The sequence below is a fragment of the Podarcis vaucheri genome (genome assembly GCF_965113315.1).
Source record: "Podarcis vaucheri genome assembly, chromosome: 3".
Lineage (NCBI taxonomy): Eukaryota > Metazoa > Chordata > Lepidosauria > Squamata > Lacertidae > Podarcis > Podarcis vaucheri.
The window spans coordinates 25,970,031-25,986,002 of NC_138761.1; the positions used below are offsets into that span (position 1 = coordinate 25,970,031).

The 15,972-nt window shown below is 47.1% G+C and overlaps 1 protein-coding gene across 9 annotated transcripts in view; it reads left to right on the forward strand.

Moving 5' to 3' along the window:
* The first annotated feature begins 12,157 nt into the window (after positions 1 to 12,157).
* TRERF1 (transcriptional regulating factor 1) overlaps positions 12,158 to 15,972 on the forward strand; it is an 83,567-nt gene continuing 79,752 nt past the window's right edge. For 4 of the 9 annotated variants that reach the window (XM_082217310.1, XM_082217309.1, XM_082217311.1 and 1 more), the window contains exon 1: positions 12,158 to 13,146. The gene's annotated coding sequence lies outside the window, so the exon portion shown is untranslated. The remainder of the gene's footprint in view (positions 13,147 to 15,972) is intronic. The other 5 variants (XM_082217306.1, XM_082217314.1, XM_082217313.1 and 2 more) reach the window with 3 other exon arrangements.

Sequence of the window (15,972 nt, forward strand, 5' to 3'; positions counted from 1 at the left end):
AGAGGTGCTGGAAGACTCAGTGGCTACAGGTGAGCCTCCCCCGGGGCCCAGTAACCCTTTGGCCTCTCCTGAACTGCAGAGGCTTAGGGCAGAGAGGCGAAGGGAACTGGTCTCTCCCAGGAGGAGTGCTCGCCTTAAGGCCAGGAGAGGCGGGGCTCCTGGGGGCCGGGACCACCCCCGGCCTTAGAAGAAGATAAAGGTCAGGCAGCCCGGTCCCAGGTTGCGGGAGCAACGTCGTTGTGGAGTACCTGCTTTACCCAGACCTAGATCTGCACTCCCGGTGTGCCTGTTCCTCGCCTGGCTTCCTGATCCTGACTCTCCGATGTTCCTGTTCCTCGCCCGGCTGCCCGCTGCTGACCCACCAGTGTTCCTGTTCCCCACCTGGCTCCCTGCTTCTGCTCTACCAGTGTTCCTGTTACCCGCCTGGCTTCCTGCTGCTGCCCTACCAGCGTTCCTGCTCCCCCGCCCGGCTCCCTGTTTCGGACCTCGCGTCTCATCTAGTGTTCGTCTACCCTGCTAGTGACTCTGGACTGAACTTCGGCTACGGTATTAGTACCTCCCCCCCCCCAGGGCCAGCACACCTGCAGGCATACTAAGTCCACAGCCCCCCCTTCTCCTGCCTCCAAGGGGGGTTTTATGCTCTTTATTGATGGAAATTTAGTCTTTTACAAAAGGCTTTCCAAGACTTCAGCCTACAGCCTCCTTGCCTCAGTCTGTTTACAAATAGGGAAGGCGGACTTCCTGTTTTGAACCTCCCCGTTTCAATGCCAAATTAAACGTTTAAAATCTGATTCACCCGTCTCAGCTCTACTCACGGGTAATTACTTTGGAGTCAAATTGTCCAAGGAAAAAGTCAATGCTCTCCGGCAACAGCTTTGCAGCTTTGCTCCATGGAAGAAGCAGACGATCCGAAGCACCGCACCGCTCACCCAACGTTGCTCCGGATCCCCGAAACCGGGTTTCCCCGCGAATAGGGGAGGCGCAAAAGGCGCCCGCCGAATCCCACGTTCACAGGCTTCTCCCACCTGTGATTTTTACGGGTCTCCGCCTTCGCCGTGGCGGCCAGACCCAAATTTCTACGGAGCAGATTGCTCCCGGTCAGAGGAAATCCGCCATTGCCGGAGGCACCAACCCGGAAGTCTCCTACAGTTCCCATCATCCCTGACCACTGGTCCTGTTAGCTAGGGATGATGGGAGTTGTAGTTCCAAAACATCTGGAGGGCCGAGTTTGGGGGGTGCCTGCTATATGCACTGCACTTACCAGGGACTTACTTCTAAGTCAGGGCCAGCCCATACGTGAGGTAAGGTGAGGTGAGGCAATCACCTCAGACTGTGCCAGGGTGTTCTGCCTCAAATAGCAAAACATCCCATCCCAGCCCTGTTCTGCATAGACCTTTGTAGGATCACAATGTATCAGATTTTTAAAAATTCCTTCCATTAGTGCCTTAGAGACCAACTAAGTTTTTTTATTGGTATGAGCTTTCGTGTGCATGCACCGTCTCTAAGGTGCTACTGGTAGGAATTTTTTTTTTTCCTGACTACGGCAGACCAACACGGCTACCTACCTGTATCAGATTTGTTATGGCATAAACTTTCATGAGCTGCTCCCCACTTTATCGTGTGCACTCAGCGAAAGATACCTATGTAACCGTTTGCTTTCTGAACAATTGGGCATGCCGTGCAGTACATTGGTCTTATGAGACTTATTTTCTAGTTCTGATTAGTTCCCTCCTTGTATATACACAACCATGTATATGGTCTCCCCCTGCCCTGCTATAGCCTCATAACCATTTGAATTTGGACACACTTGACCTTGACAGGTCAAGCTCATCCACTGAGCTTCATGGTCAAGTGGAGATTTGATTCTGGATCTTTCTACTCTGCCCAGGGCAGGTGTCAACAGAAGGTCCTGGTAACTGCTGAAGGATGCCAGGCCTGTTTTTTGTGGAATGTGCAAGTTAGAAAGCAAAGCAATCTATAGAAAGTAGTCTGTCTATCTTAACATGAAATGGCAATACTACTACTACTACTACTACTAATAATAATAATAATAATAATACCATTGGTAGGGTTGTCTCATATGTCCATAATTTCCTGGACACATCTAGAATACTGGTGTCGGAAGCAGTGTCCGGGTGAAAATTGCGATTTTCCTTTAAAATAGTCTTTTCTTTTTAATTGTGGATTTGCCAAAAAAGCTCAACAAATTTCTGTCCGGATTCTCACTGTTTGAAATACGGAAACCCTAAATAACCAAAGTATTGTAAGCTTAGCTGGAACGGTCTTCCATAATACCAATCAAGAAAGCACAGTTATTTAAGACGCTAACATTGTTTGCTAACTACTTCGCTGCTGCACATTCCCCTTGACAGTGATAGCATTTAGTATTTTCTAATTCTCCTGTTGAGAGTAGGGTGGTCATATTTATTATCTCTATTTTGTAGCTCTTTTCTATAAAAGTTCGTCATAATAGCCTTGTGTGGCAGAGACTAATATTATCACCTTTGTATTTCAGATGGGCATTTATGGCTGAGCAATAATGGTTTACCTAAGACTACAAGGCCCACCAAGTACTGAAAAAAATCGCAACTGCAGTAAAAACAGCCATAATACAAGACAATAAGCAGCAAAGCCGATAAGAATTCCAATAATGGGATGGAAGATTATTATGTTGTTTTGTTCCGATGTCAGGGACTTATTTTCTCTCAGTGGATTTAGGTCGACAATTTTCCCACTGACCTTGAGCTAAATAAATGGCAACAAATTCCTTATACAGTACATTTACTGTTGCTTTGGTCATTGAGCAGCACAGACCTGAAATAGATTATTGAATACAAAATACAGTATTTAAAACAGTTTAAAACAAATTACAGTCACAGTTAGAGTGGGCCCTAAGATATATATCTCAAGCGTCAAAGACCAAGGTAACCAGCGTACCGCAAAAATCAGTGATGATTTTTGTGTCCATAAATCTCCAAGACAGGGGTGCCAACTTGAACAAAATATATGGGGGGGGCAGGTAAGCCCCTGTCCCACATAATTGATCACATGACACTGCACACACACACCATTGAATGGCAATGCCCATCTACTTTGGGGGGGGCTGCAAATCATTTATGGAGGGGCCGAAGGGACATTGGCCCCTTGGAGTTGGCTTCTATGCTCCAAGGGCAGACCATCCCAATCGGCCGTCCACCCCTGCAGAGTGCAATAGCCACATTTGACCCAAAGCTCACTAGGAATTGGTCCCTCCTTGACAAATGACTCACAACGAGTCCCACAGAGTGTTACCATTCTACTCTGTGGCAAAAACCAGACTGAGGGTATGTCCAACCACAGGTGGAGGAAAGGTAAAAGAAACAAGTGAATAAATAACCGGTAGGCAAGAGAACGGCAGAGCACAGCAACACACTCAGCCAGTGTTGTCTACTAAACCCATGAGAAATAAGTATTACAATCTCCTCATCATAGATACTCTTTGTGGAGGCTGGTTCACTTGGGCAAATGAGACACTGCTCCAATATTATTATTTTATTATCCATTAAATTTATATTCCAACCTTCCTCCCAAACAAGACCCAACCTCAGTCTGCCCTTAGCCAGCCACCACCTGCCTTCCTTCTGACTTACCACCAGTTCAGGGGGTAGCATTACCTGTTAGCATCCTCATCCATGTTCTCAATGTTGCCCCTTGTGGAAGTCACCAGAGAGGACAAAATTAGAATTCGTTAGCTCTGCTTGTCATTGGCTGTCACTGGCTCCACCTACTTTTGGTCTTCCTCCTTTCTGCCCTGCCAGTCTCCAAGAGACACCAGACACCGTTGTGACCATTTGACCATACTCAGTGATGACTCATTGGACCATTTTTCTTCCAGCTTGCAGTTGCCTTTGCGAGTTCTTAGTCCTGTGAGGCTGCTAGGACCCTGATGATTCAAAATTGTCATCAAAGCTTGCCGATATTATCTTGGATAGACGTAGAAGAGGTGGTTTTGTGAGTCAATCTACTAACAGTACAAAGACTCACTTTAGAAAACCAAACCTCCAAGAAAAGAGCACAGAACCGCACAGCCATACAGAAATACTTTACCCTGTTTATGCAACCACTTCCCTTGTGGGTTTTAACTGCAAATAGTTACATCAGAATTGGTACATGTGCCCATTATAGGCACTAATTCTCTCCCTGCCTGTCGTCCCAGCTCCTTGCAAACAAAAGCCTCTGGTGACCTTGATCCTATGCTATCTCACCGCACATGAAGCTTCAAGCACAATGGGAGGGATATATTCCCCCCCCTTTATAATCTCTTAGTCTGTGAACTTTCGCACAGAAGTATGGTTAACGTGACTGTGCATTTTTCAAAATGAAGGCTTTTCAATGCTAGATCCCTTCTGCCTGTAAACACTAAAGCAAAATTATGCATCTTCCATGACACCCCAAATGATTTTTTAAAATTTAATTTTACACTTTACAAATATATTTATTTCATTCACAAGCAGGAGCTGAGATGAGGGACAAAGTAGGCATGACAGAGTCAGCTTCATGTATGTATTGAAACACACAGCTACCCTGTCACATAGAAGGGGAATGAAGAGGATCCCGTTAAAAAAACCCAGCCAGGAACAAAAGCCAAATTTTCCTCCAACGCTTGGCTTATATCCCATCAGCCCAGCTTTCTAAGCAACTTTCTGTCTCAACTAATCAGCTTCAGTCCTTTTCTGAATCTCTGGTTCAATTCGATGAGAGCTAAGAATTCTTTGGTGTGGCTGCAAAATGTTAGACTAGCCTCCGCAGGGCTGTTGTAAGGATAACTGCAGTGAGAAGCAGGGACATTGCACAGCTGCCTAGAAGCTGTGGAATGGACTTCTCTCTTGACTTTCCAGAGAGGGTGCAAAACATCTCTTTGGCCTTCAGTTCAGCCGGTTGGTTTACTTGTTTTCTGCCATTCTGTTCTTTCGTGAAAGCCTTACTGCAATGGTTTTGTTTTAGCTCTTTGTGCAGTGCCTTGAATATGTGGAGAGGCAGCTAACTAGAGATTTTAATCAGTCTGTGGTCAGAGATGCTTCTGGTATCAGAACCTCTGCTGGGGCGGGGATAGGGGAACACCTGGAGAGAAAAACAGGTTAAGGGCTACAATGAATGGGAGCATCTGCACTTGCCCGTTACTTTATACATGGATTTTTTTCTCCTATCTGATTGGGGCAGTTCCATGTTTTGACATGAGGATATGTGACACAGCCACCTTGTTGAAGCTGAGCAAGTCTGGACTGCTTGGGAAAGGCAGCAGCTCAGTGGGTAGATCATCTGCTTTGCACACAGAAGGCCCCAAGTTCACAATTCCCAAGTAGGGCTGGGAGACTCATGTCTTTAACCCTAGAGAGTTGCTGCCTGTCAGTGTAGAGTATACTGAGCTAGATGGAGGAAGGATCTGACTCAGGAAAAGGCAGCTTCCTACATGTTTGTTGAGAGCCTGAATAGGAGACTCCTGGAATCCCTAGAATCCATGATGGAAGAAAAGCTAGACTGGTGACTGGGAGTGGCAACTGAGACCACTGAGGTGGTACCTGAGGTGGTACCTGAGGTGGTACAGTGGTACCTCAGGTTCCATACGCTTCAGGTTACAGACTCTGCTAACCCAGAAATAGTGCTTCAGGTTAAGCACTTTGCTTCAGGATGAGAACAGAAATTGTGCTTCGGCGGCGCGGCAGCAGCAGGAGGCCCCATTAGCTAAAGTGGTGCTTCAGGTTAAGAACAGTTTCAGGTTAAGTACGGACCTCTGGAACGAATTAAGTACTTAACCTGAGGTACCACTGTAATACCGGTCTTGAAAGTCCTACATTGGGCCCTGGTACCTTTTTGAGCACAATTCAAAGTGTTGGTGCTGTTCTTTAAAGCTCTAAACGGCCTTGGCCCAGTACAGTCATACCTCTGGTTACGGAGGCTTCAGGTTGCGTTTTTTCAAGTTATGGACCGCCGAAACCTGGAAGTACCAGGACAGGTTACTTCCGTGTTTCAGCGGTTGCACATGTGCAAAGCGCCGAATCACAATCCGTGCGTGCGCAGACGCAGGTTGCGAACGTGCCTCCCGCACAGATCACATTCGCAACCTGAGTGTCCACTATATACCTGAAGGAGTGTCTCCACCCCCATCGTTCAGCCCGGACGCTGAGGTCCACCTCCGAGGGCCTTCTGGTGGTTCCCTAACTGCGACAAGTAAACCTACAGGGAACCAGGCAGAGGGCCTTCTTGGTAGTGGCGCCCGCCCTGTGGAATGCTCTCCCATCAGATGTCAAAGAAATAAACAACTATCTGACTTTTAAAAGACATCTAAAGGCAGCCATGTTTAGGGAAGCTTTTAATGTTTGATGTTTTATCGTGTTTTTAATATTCTGTTGGGAGCAGCCCAGAGTGCCTGGGGAAACCCAGCCAAATGGGTGGGGTATAAATAAATAGTAGTATTAGTAGTAGGTTACAAATTTGGCCTCAAGATTTAAAAAATGAGGCAAATGTTTTTAGGCATTGCATTGTTAAACAGGAAGGTGTATTATATGCCCTAGTGCTTTTCAGCCAGCAAGCATCCCAGAGGCCCTGCATTTAAAATACTGAAAGAAATCACATTTTATAATAAAAACAACCATACTGCAAGATAGTAAGCTGCAGGGAGAAGTCCCAGTGTTAAAATGATGACAAGCTCTAGAAAGGGGTGTGTGTCCATTGAAGACAGTGTTCAAAGGAAGTGGGCTGTTCGTCCACATCCCACACTTAATCCGCACCAATTCTGCCTTTTCAATTCTCCAAGGACAGAGTGTGTAATAGTTATCAACAGCCCTCTAAATACAGGGAAACTGTCAACAAGGTCACCTGCATGCTCTTCAAACTATGTTGCTGCATCATATTCTTTCATAATATGCCTGGGGCTGAACGTGTCTCCAGCAAACCCTCAAGATTTATTTTCAGCATTCATTTTATCTTAATTCAACTTAACCAGTGAACATCTTTCTTAAAGCGGTCGGGTGGGGGCCCCCGAGGCCTCTCTATCTGCTTCCTCCCTCGCTACACCCCTTTCTAGCCCCCACTTGGTATCTTTCCAAGTAGTAATGCGTCCTTGAACTCTGATAATACTTCCTGCTTGTCTGAGCGCACTCCTCTGTTGTCTCCTGAGACAGATGGAAGCCAACAACCAACCAGCCTGGATGGATGGAAAAGAGTGAAGAAACAAACCTACTGCACAAAAAGGTAAAAATTCGCATTTAAAGCTCTCCCCACCCTTGCCAGGTGGCCCTCAGGTGGTTGCCTAGAAAGGAATGTGGCCCTCGACATTATCTTTATTACTTTGCTTTACTCTTCCCTGCTCTGGGGTTGAAAATATTCAATAAAGAGCAGGTTAGGAATACTTCTAATTACTAATGAAGATGATGTTGTTCCCCAACCTTATTCTTTAGATGGCGATGCCCCCAAATGAATTGATTTTAGTCAGGATTAAACAAACTTTGCTCCTCTACATGATTCATTGGAACATCTCTCATTATAGGGCAGCAATCTCTAGGTTGGATTACTGCAACACATCAAACATAAAGCTACCTCTGAAGACAGTTCGGAAACTTCAGCTGGTGTAAAATTCGGCAGCCCGGTTGCTCACTGGGGTTAAGACCAGTTGAGCATATAACACCAAATCTGGCCTGACTCCACTGGCTGCTGATTAGTTTCCGGGCCCAATTCAAAGTCCTGTCCCCTCCCTCCCCCCCAAAAAAGTGCTGCTTTTGACCTACAGTGGTACCTCGCAAGACGAATGCCTCGCAAGACAAAAAACTCGCTAGACGAAAGGGTTTTTGGTTTTTTTAGTTGCTTCGCAAGACGATTTTTCCCTATGGGCTTGCTTCGCAAGACGGAAACGTCTTGCAAGTTTGTTTCCTTTTTCTTAAAACCGTTAATACAGTTGCGACTTGACTTCGAGGAGCAACTCATAGCACGCGGTGTGGTAGCCTTTTTTGAGGTTTTTGAAGACTTTGGTGATTTTTGAAGCTTTTCCAAAACTTTCCCGACACCGTGCTTCACAAGACAAAAAAACCCGCAAGACGAAAAAACTCGCGGAACGAATTAATTTCGTCTTGCGAGGCACCACTGTATAAAGGCTTAAACAGCTCAGGACTGCAATACCTCAAGGAATGCTACTTTCCATATGGACCAACCCAGATCCTTCAGTCATCACCTGAGGCCCTTCTCTGTGTGCTTCTTCCACAAGAGATGCAGAGAGTGGCAACACAAGAATAGGCCTTTTCTAAGGTGGCTTTCTGCTTGCGGAATACTCTCCTCAGGGAAGCTTGCCTGGCGCCAGGTGATTTTTCTCTTCAACCAGGCATTCGACCGATGAATGTTCCAAATGTGTTTGGGGGGGGGATATTGGTTTGTTTCTGTTTTATTACATATTTTATGTTCTCATTTTATATTATTCCTGTCATGCACCACCCTGGGATCTTCAGATAAAGGGTGGTACAGTGGTACCTCGGGTTAAGTACTTAATTCGTTCCAGAGGTCTGTACTTAACCTGAAACTGTTCTTAACCTGAAGCACCACTTTAGATAATGGGGCCTCCTGCTGCTGCTGCGCCGCCAGAGCACGATTTCTGTTCTCATCCTGAAGCAAAGTTCTTAACCTGAGGTACTATTTCTGGGTTAGCGGAGTCTGTAACCTGAAGCGTATGTAACTTGAAGCTTATGTAACCCGAGGTACCACTGTATACATATTTGATTAACAACAGCAACAGCAACACAACTGAGAGAAGTTTAACTGAAGCTTCATTGAAATCCTACATTGAGTGTCTACTCCAGTAGTTCCTAGTGTTTTTCATGTCACCACCCCCTTGGTTCCATGCCCCTTACTCTATAAAAAGCATTGTTAATAATAATAATAATAATAATAATAATAATAATAATAATAATAATAGAGTTATACCTCGGAAGTCAAACATAATCCGTTCTGGAAGTCTGGTCGACTTCCAAAACGTTTGCAAACGTGCGGCTTCCGATTGGCTGCAGGAGGCTCCTGCAGCCAAATGAAAGCCACGGAACCCGCTTCAGACATTTGGGTTCCAAAGAACGTTCGCAAACCAGAACACTCACTTCCAGGCTTGCGGCGTTTGGGAGCCAAAACATTCAGCTCGCAAGGCATTCGACTTCCAAGGTACGACTGTAATTTATCTGGCTGGGTTTTCCCAGCCCCAGAATAGCGGTTTGCACAGCCCACTAAAGAAGATAATGCACAATAAAATTAAAAACATTAACAATTAATTGCACATTCATTCAACATCCAACCCAAACTACTTAGGTTCATTAATTCAACAAAACTGAGAACTTGATCAAGAGATGCTAGCTTTTCAGTTCGAGATCTACTTAATCCACTTTCCTGTTTCCAATAGTAACCAGCCAGCTGCTTCTGGGAACCTGATAGTAGGGAATGAAGGTCACAAGCCTCAGTGTCAGGTACGCCTAAACAAGATTTCCCCTCACATGTTTCAAGCCCCATGCCTCAGCAGCTGCATGCTGGCCCTGCCCTCTCTGTTGCAGGGGGCCTTCTGTAGGCAGGGAGCCTTCTGAAGCAGGTCTCCCAATTGCCTGGAAGCTTCTACTTGTGTTCCAACAAACATAGGTAGAAGCCCCCTGGGAAGGTCTGGGACTGAGCAAGGGTGGGACCAGGCTGGATGGATGACATCAGAATAGGGCTATACAGTGATACCTCGGGTTAAGAACTTAATTTGTTCTGGAGGTCAGTTCTTATCCTGAAACTGTTCTTAACCTGAGGTACCACTTGAGCTAATGGGGCCTCCCACTGCTGCCACACCGCGGAGCACGATTTCTGTTCTCATCCTGAAGCAAAGTTCTTAACCCGAGGTACTATTTCTGGGTTAGTGGAGTCTGTAACCTAAAGCATCTGTAACCTGAAGCATCTGTAACCCAAGGTACCACTGTATTAGCTTCCATGTTGACTCTGGATACAAGGAAGCCGGGTTCGAATTCCAACTTGGGCCCCCTGTAGTGTGAATGCGGCAAAGGTGTAGATCACACGGGTGGGTACTCCTACCAGAGTCTGCTTGCTGACAAAACCCTGCTTAGTTTTTGTATGAGTGAAATAGCCTTCAAATGAGATCATGTTGTGGTTTTGAGTATGTCAGACTGACCTATTTCACAGGGCTGCTATGAGACCAAGGTTGCAATCTTCTACCTACTTACCTGCAAGGAAGCCCTAATTAACACAGTAAGACTTGATTCCATATCTCTTTTCTTTTGTGTAAACACTCCAGGAGCTTTTTTGGCTCAAGAGTGAAGTTAAAAATGTTTTAGATCAATAATAACAGTGATTCTTGAGATGATTATCCAGAGCAAGGTTTGGGATACAAAACAACCCTCCCTTTCACTGGGTTGCTGACTGAAGGGGAGCCAAAATGAGCCCACAAGAGGAAAGCATCAGAAGTTTTCAGAAGTATGTACAATGAAAAAGAAAGGAAGCCTAATGAGACAATCCCTCCACCAGATTGTCCAAGCTAAGTAGCCCTGGAAAGTTGAGCATCAGTTGGGGGTGGGTGGGAATGGCCTTACTCCGCTTGGAGGAAATGGCTGGGTGAACATGAGTGCACCCATAGCTGTCAACTTACAGATTTGAAAATAAGGGACCAGCAGCCTCGAAAATAAGGGATCAGCAGCCAAAATAAGGAATTTTCCGGGCACTGGTATATTCAACTTCTGACCCAAAGGCAGAAAGCCCAGCCAGCAGCCAAACGAAGCCTCAAGCGGTGGTTCCCACAGCGCAGCAACCCGGCAAAGGGGATGCAGCAAGGAAGCCACCATCACCTCTCTGCTGGGAAGTGCTGAGCAAAGGCGAGTCCCCAGGCAATGCGGCCGATTTGATCCGCACAAGGCATGCAAGCTCCACCCCCCAGTCGTTCTTAGACTCCTTATTGGGTGAGCAACGCAGCCAAGCAACACAGTTGGAGCCTCCCTCCTCCCTGACCGGCAGGGAGGGAGGGAGGGAGAAGAGCTGCTTCCTTTGAAACCCGGGAAATTTAAGGGACATCATCAATAAGGGACAGCAGTGGGACATGGCGCTGGGATAAGGAAGTTTCCCGCCAAATAAGGGACAGTTGACAGCTATGAGTGCGCCTATTTAGGGAGAGAGGACCCCTCACCCTGCAGTGTTTATTGATGGATCCCACTCCTGCCACCAAACAGTGACATTGCATTTGCTTAGCTCACTCCACCCAACTCCTCCTTCCTTGCATCAAAACTGGTCACACAACTCATTCCGGATCTGACACCTTCAGGCATGCTAGCAGGGAAAGGATTCAAACTCTTGGATCTTCCATCACAAATATACTGCCAGTGCCACGTTTACAGTTTAATAGTGGACGTTTTATGAATGCGCTGGATGTAGCAAATCAAGTCCCCTGTAACGTATTGCATTTGATGCTATCTGAGCTGAGCTTATACCTGCAAAGGTTCATTTGAACAGGAAGATCATGAAATAATGAACACGCATGCATGGAACTCAGATCTAAGTTACTAGCCAGAAGCACATCCAACGGCGGCTAAGTCATGCAAACACACCGCAAGGTTGCCAACTTCCCCTCGCAGCTTGGCTCCTGTGCCGTTAACGGCAGGCTTGACAACCAAGAACTAAGCCTTCCCCAGCATGCTGATGCCAATACGTATAGGCAAAGCTCCCCCTCCCCCACTTAAAAAACACACACGCTGCTTGCCACTCTACTGCAAAAGGCACAGGAGCCTTAAAGAGGGGGGAAAGAAGACGCTGGCAACCTTAGTCAGTAATAAACGTCTTGCGCACACAAGCGCTCTTTTTAACCCGCGACTGCTTGCCAAAAAATAATAATGAAAATGGAGAGCCATCTGACTGCGACGAATACTGCAAGTTTCTTTTCTGAGAAGTGCTGGGGAAGGGAGGCGGGGAGAGAGCACCGCCCGCGGGCTCACGTCGGAGCGCTGCGCCAATCACAAGCCAGCGGGGGGCGCTCCCAGGAGGAGTCCCCCCACCCACCTCCCCACGTTTTGCAGTCATGGCGTTAGGGGTGGGAGGGTGGCGGGGAAGCGTACAGTACGAGGAGCCCACACCCTGCTGCGAAGCGGCACTGTCTTCCTGCGTCTCCCCGACAAGGGAGGGGGCGGGCACAAAGCCAAACTCCCCAGGGCGCTTTCTTGCAGCGCGATCCTGTGGACGTTTCCTCGCGAGTCGCCGTGTGAATGGGGCTTGCTGCCAGGATCACAGTCTCAAGACATCCATATATAGGGCTTCGGGTGTGTTTGTTTTGCGGGGGGGGGGGAGCACAGTCTTATAAGCCCCGATAAATACTGCAGGCTTCATTTCCGAGCAAACACGCGTCGGATCGGGCCGCGTGCCTCCTCCAGGATGTTTCAAACGCACCCTCCTCCTCCTCGGCTCCTTTGCAGAAATGGAACCCGCCCTCCGCCCAACTCTGCTCGGATTCAAGAAAGATCCGAGTTACGAAGCAGGGGACGAGGAAACGGCGCGCCATGCACGCAGGGTGTGTGTGTGTATGTTTGCACACCCCGAGCCTGGAGCGTCACCGGGGATCTCTTGGCCCCCGAGTGCAATTGCTGCTCGCCACCCGGGAAGCTGGCCCGGGGCGCCGCCGACAGCTCGGACAGGCAGCAGCGCATGGGGAGGTGGGTTTGTCCTCCGTACCTGCTGCATGGGAACTGCAGCCCTTAGAAAAGGGAAACGAGTGGGGCAGTGCAAAAGAGAGAGAGAGAGAGAACACCCTCCCTACTGAAAACCCCAGGAAGACACGCCGCTAAATTGCCGGAGTTTGCTCCCAGCCCGCAGGTCACTCCTTAAGACAGGAGACCCCGGCGAAGGGTTCCGCGCTCTGCTACTAACTGCCGCCACTGACACCTTACTTCCTGGTTTGCAAACTCAGGACCAGACCCATCTCGGCGGAGTGATTCGATTTTCTCTCCTAGCCTCCTCCCCTTTTTGCTTCTGCTTTCTCTCCCCCCCCCCTTCTTTTGCACGAAAATAATTTGACAGCGTTTTGCTGACACGGGGATTTTGCACCAGAGATTAAGAGAGAGGGGGGGCAGAGCCCCCACCCTAAAGTGGCATGCAAGGAATTTCATGCACAAGGTAAGTCCAGCTCCCTTGAGCTTCTCCTCCTGGCGTGGGCTTGGGAAAGAGCGAAGATTAGTTATTTCCACCTCTCTCCCCCCTGTACAGTCGCGGAGGGGAGGAGGGTGCATTGCACAGGGGGTGGGTGGGTGGGGGGAGAAGAGGGGGCGGAGGCGGCGGGGTTGCGTGTAGATATGCAAGTATATATTTCCTGGCGGAGCGATATTTGTTTACAGCAAGAGCTTGTACTGTAAGCAAAGTAGGACCCGAGTAAATAGCAGCTCAGTAATAAATTAAAATTGCAATTGCCCCGTCGCTGCACAATATAGATCCATTATATGTATTAAAAACTGCGCCCACACGGACCCTGCATGCACTTGTTGCAGACTTGGCACCAGGTAGGCAAAACGCTTAACAACTTCCATTCTTGCACGGAGCTTGCAAACTCAACTTTTTCTTCTTTTTTTTAAGTTTGCAAGTTCACTCACTTTCGGTATGTAGGACTGAGTGGGCGAGGCCCTCCCTGTCTCCTTCTCCTTCCTGCAAGATATCCCAGCAGAAGGAGAGAGAGAAAAAGGAGATCATTAAGCCTGGCTATTATTATGATTATTATTTTATTATAAATAAATGTCCCCCTGGCTGCGTGCTTCCTTAAGTAAGGTGCAAGGCCGCGTTATTTTAAATCGGATCGAGGCGAGTCCTCGCACTGCGGGAGGTGGGGCGGGAAGAGGGCAGCGTGATCTTTTAAATCGAGTGCGTGTACAGGGAGCTGCCCGCGGTGTGGCAAGAGAACCATATGCGAGGATCTGGCAACGGCGGATCGCACACGCTTCCTTACCTACCTGCTCCCAGTCGGTGGGAAATTAGAAAGCGAGAGATTTGCATCTTGGCCACTCCCTAAGCCCGCACACCCATGCTTTCTTTCCCCGTAGCGCTCGCTTAGCATTCATCAAAAGGAAAGAGGCACTTAAAGTAAGATGGATGCATTTTAAAAAAAACAAAACCAGAGATGAGTCAGTGCCTGAAAAAGCCCATAAATGAATACGGTTGTGTGTTGCGGTTGTGTTTCATATAAAAATATAGCAACCGGAGAAGGGGAATATGCAAGGCCGGTACTGAGACCATCTATATTTTCCTTGTTTCCAGAGTCTTGACTCCGAGAGCGTTGCATGAACAGAATCCATATCTGCTTGTGTAATTTGGGTTAATGCAGGATTCACATGCTTCACCCAAGAGGTTAAAATGAGATCTGCAACTTTTCATTGATTAGTCAGTTTAAAAAAATACCCTTTGACCACCCACAAAAGTTGTCTGGGTTAACCTGGTAGCAGTTTATTTTAAACAGAATGTTTAATTATTTTTAAAACAAATATGTATGAAATTGTAGGCAACTGGGCTCCATGTTAGAAAAGCCACTTGTCCTTTTCTTGCATATTCATCCCTGAATTGTGCCTATGAGCATTAAGCTTAAAAGCAAAATATGCCTGTTTTTCTTTTGTTTTAATTCATAAGCAGTTTTTTTTATTAATTAATCGTCTAAGGTGTCTTTAATCATACGTCAGCCCTGGTTTAAAATACTCCAGAGTCAGTTTGTAGGTTTCCAGATGCATAGTGTGAATGTGGTTCTTGGCTATGAGATTAAAGTATATTAATGTGGGGGAAACCGTGTGCCTAATTGGTTTGGAATCTCTTGCCAGCTGTCTAGTAGTTGTCAATGTGATATAATCTGCAGTGTTTACTAAAAAGCTGGTGGAGCATTGTGGTCAACAGCAAACCTGCATCCCTGCTCAGAAGTTAGTCCCACTGTGATCAATAGGACTTAACTGCTTAGTGTGTTTAGGATTGGAGCGTGGAGCTAGATCTCCATTTTTAGAAGACCAAGACCAACCCACTCTTGTGGCACCTTCAAGACTAACCTTAAAGGTTAGGAATTCCTTAAGGGTTGTTATGGCCTGAGCCAGAGGTTGGAAACCAAGGTATTTTTGTGTGGCTAGAAAATGGTGTCCTTCAATTCCTGCTGAATTCCTTCCTGAATGGAAGCTAGATTTGGATGTAGAGAAACTAGCCTACTGTACAAAGAAGGTAGAACTTGTGTTTGTTTTGTAAAACTAATAAAAATATAATTAAAAAAAAAAAAGAACTTGTGTTTGTTGCCCCTTCCATTTTTGCTTCTGGGCTACTGAAAGGAAGCCTGGAAGTGAATGTGGCCCTGGTAGGTTCCCCATCCTGGCCTGAGTCTTGGTGGAACTAGTCTACTTCCATCAGCTGCATGAATCGTCAGGGTTGGTTACCAAACATGTGCACCAGTGATTGGGGTGGGGCATTTTTCTTTTTAGGGAGTGACATTTTAAGCATTGAGTTTTAGAGGGAAACGAAATGCTTTCCAAATGAACCTACCCAGATCCTGAGATCATCTTCTGAGGCTCTTCGTCGTGTGCCTCCTCCAGGAGAGGTCTGGAGGGAGGCAACACGAGAACAGGCCTTTTCTGCAGTGGCTCTCCGTTTAAGGAGTTTTCTTCCCAGGGAGGTTCTGCTGGCGCTTTCGTTACAGACTTTTAGGTGCCAGGTGTAAACATTTCTCATTAAGAAGGCCTTTGGCTGATTGACATCCAATGCCCTTTTAAAAGGTAGGGGGAAGTATAGTGATACCTCGGGTTACATACACTTCAGGTTACAGACGCTTCAGGTTACAGACCCAGAAATATTACCTCGGGTTAAGAACTTTGCTTCAGGATGAGGACAGAAATCGTGCCCTGGCGGCGCAGCAGCAGCAGGAGGCCCCATTAGCTAAAGTGGTGCTTCAGGCTAAGAACAGTTTCAGGTTAAAAACGGACCTCCGGAACG